The sequence below is a fragment of the Natator depressus genome, chromosome 28, assembly GCF_965152275.1.
Source record: "Natator depressus isolate rNatDep1 chromosome 28, rNatDep2.hap1, whole genome shotgun sequence".
NCBI classification, from domain to species: domain Eukaryota; kingdom Metazoa; phylum Chordata; order Testudines; family Cheloniidae; genus Natator; species Natator depressus.
Window position 1 is genome coordinate 11,464,884 of NC_134261.1, and position 2,500 is coordinate 11,467,383.

Consider the following 2,500-nt stretch of genomic DNA (forward strand, 5'->3'; position numbering starts at 1 on the left):
AGACATTTTTTTCAGCCTTTTCCTCCGGGTTGACCTGGTGTCCCGGGGGGACTTAGACATTTTTTTCAGCCTTTTCCTCCGGGCTGACCTGGTGGCCGAGCGTCTCGCCGTCCGCGGCCGGAGCTAGAGATGCCCCCCCCCCCAGGCCAGCCTGCGAAGCCGCGGCCAGGATCGGGCCCCTGGAAGTCTGACTAAAAATTTTCACCGACCCCAAAAACGGTTAGGGGGGGCCTCATAAAGCCTCCGGAGCGAAAAAAAAAAAAACGGAAAAAAGGATCGGGCCCACCCGAGGCAGGGGAGTCAGTAAGGGAAAGGGGACGAGGCGGCCCGGAGCCGGGTGCCCGGAGCCGGGTGCCGGCGGCCAGGATCGGGCCCCTGGAAGTCTGAAAAATTTTTTTCACCGACCCCCAAAGTGGTATTGGGGGGGGCTCATAAAGCCTCCGGAGCGAAAAAAAAAAAAAACGGAAAAAAGGATCGGGCCCACCCGAGGCAGGGGAGTCAGTAAGGGAAAGGGGACGAGGCGGCCCGGAGCCGGGTGCCCGGAGCCGGGTGCCCGCGGCCAGGATCGGGCCCCTGGAAGTCTGAAAAAAATTTTTTCACCGACCCCCAAAGTGGTGTTGGGGGGGGCTCACGAAGCCTCCGGAGCGGAAAAAAAAAAACGGAAAAAAGGATCGGGCCCACCCGAGGCAGCGGAGTCAGTAAGGGAAAGGGGACGAGGCGGCCCGGAGCCGGGTGCCCGGAGCCGGGTGCCCGCGGCCAGGATCGGGCCCCTGGAAGTCTGAAAAAAAAAATTTCACCGACCCCCAAAGGGGTGTTGGGGGGGGGCTCACGAAGCCTCCGGAGCGGAAAAAAAAAAACGGAAAAAAGGATCGGGCCCACCCGAGGCAGGGGAGTCAGTAAGGGAAAGGGGACGAGGCGGACCGGAGCCGAGTGCCTACGGCCATACCGGACGGAAGGCCCCCGATCCCGTCCGATCTCGGAAGGTAAACCGTCCCGGGCCTGGCTAGTACTTGGATGGGTGACCGCCTGGGAATCCCAGGTGCCGTAGGCAGCTTTTCCCGCTGCGAGCCAGCTCTCTCCTTTTCTGGGGAACAAGGGCAGGGTCGCCCTGCCAGGGGCCCTGGGGCTGAAGTCCCTGCCGGCCACCAGGTCAACCCGGAGCCTGCCCCTCTGCGGCCAGCAGGTCAACCCCATACCGGCAGGGGGTTGACCTGGTGGCCGGGAAGCAGAGCGGCCAGCAGGTCAACCCCATACATTCAGCGGGTTGACCTGGTGGACGGGAAGGAAAGCGGCCAGCAGGTCAACCCCATACTTTCAGCGGGTTGACCTGGTGGCCGGGAAGGAAAGCGGCCAGCAGGTCAACCCCATACATTCAGCGGGTTGACCTGGTGGCCGGGAAGGAAAGCGGCCAGCAGGTCAACCCCATACATTCAGCGGGTTGACCTGGTGGCCGGGAAGGAAAGCGGCCAGCAGGTCAACCCCATACATTCAGCGGGTTGACCTGGTGGCCGGGAAGGAAAGCGGCCAGCAGGTCAACCCCATACATTCAGCGGGTTGACCTGGTGGCCGGGAAGGAAAGCGGCCAGCAGGTCAACCCCATACATTCAGCGGGTTGACCTGGTGGCCCGAAAGCAAACCGGCCACCAGGTCAACCCGGAGCCTGCCCCCGCGGGCAGGGGCCAAGCGGACCCCCCTCCGCCCGGGCTTGCCCTGCTCCGAGCCGGGGCTTAATCCCCGTCCGGCCACCAGGTCAACCCGGAGCCTGCCCCTCTGCGGCCAGCAGGTCAACCCCATGCCGGCAGCGGGTTGACCTGGTGGCCGGGAAGGAAAGCGGCCACCAGGTCAACCCCATACTTTCAGCGGGTTGACCTGGTGGCCGGGAAGGAAAGCGGCCACCAGGTCAACCCCATACTTTCAGCGGGTTGACCTGGTGGCCGGGAAGGAAAGCGGCCACCAGGTCAACCCCATACATTCAGCGGGTTGACCTGGTGGCCGGGAAGGAAAGCGGCCAGCAGGTCAACCCCATACATTCAGCGGGTTGACCTGGTGGCCGGGAAGGAAAGCGGCCAGCAGGTCAACCCCATACATTCAGCGGGTTGACCTGGTGGCCGGGAAGGAAAGCGGCCAGCAGGTCAACCCCATACATTCAGCGGGTTGACCTGGTGGCCGGGAAGGAAAGCGGCCAGCAGGTCAACCCCATACATTCAGCGGGTTGACCTGGTGGCCGGGAAGAAAAGCGGCCAGCAGGTCAACCCCATACATTCAGCGGGTTGACCTGGTGGCCGGGAAGGAAAGCGGCCAGCAGGTCAACCCCATACATTCAGCGGGTTGACCTGGTGGCCGGGAAGGAAAGCGGCCAGCAGGTCAACCCCATACATTCAGCGGGTTGACCTGGTGGCCGGGAAGAAAAGCGGCCAGCAGGTCAACCCCATACATTCAGCGGGTTGACCTGGTGGCCGGGAAGGAAAGCGGCCAGCAGGTCAACCCCATACATTCAGCG

At 63.3% G+C, this 2,500-nt stretch overlaps 1 non-coding gene across 1 annotated transcript; it reads left to right on the forward strand.

Annotated features, from left to right (window-relative positions):
• Window positions 1-932: 932 nt before the first annotated feature.
• On the forward strand, window positions 933-1,051 carry LOC141979830 (5S ribosomal RNA). Its single transcript, XR_012637220.1, has one exon. It is a non-coding gene; the product is annotated as a 5S ribosomal RNA (ribosomal RNA).
• The last annotated feature ends 1,449 nt before the right edge of the window (window positions 1,052-2,500 follow it).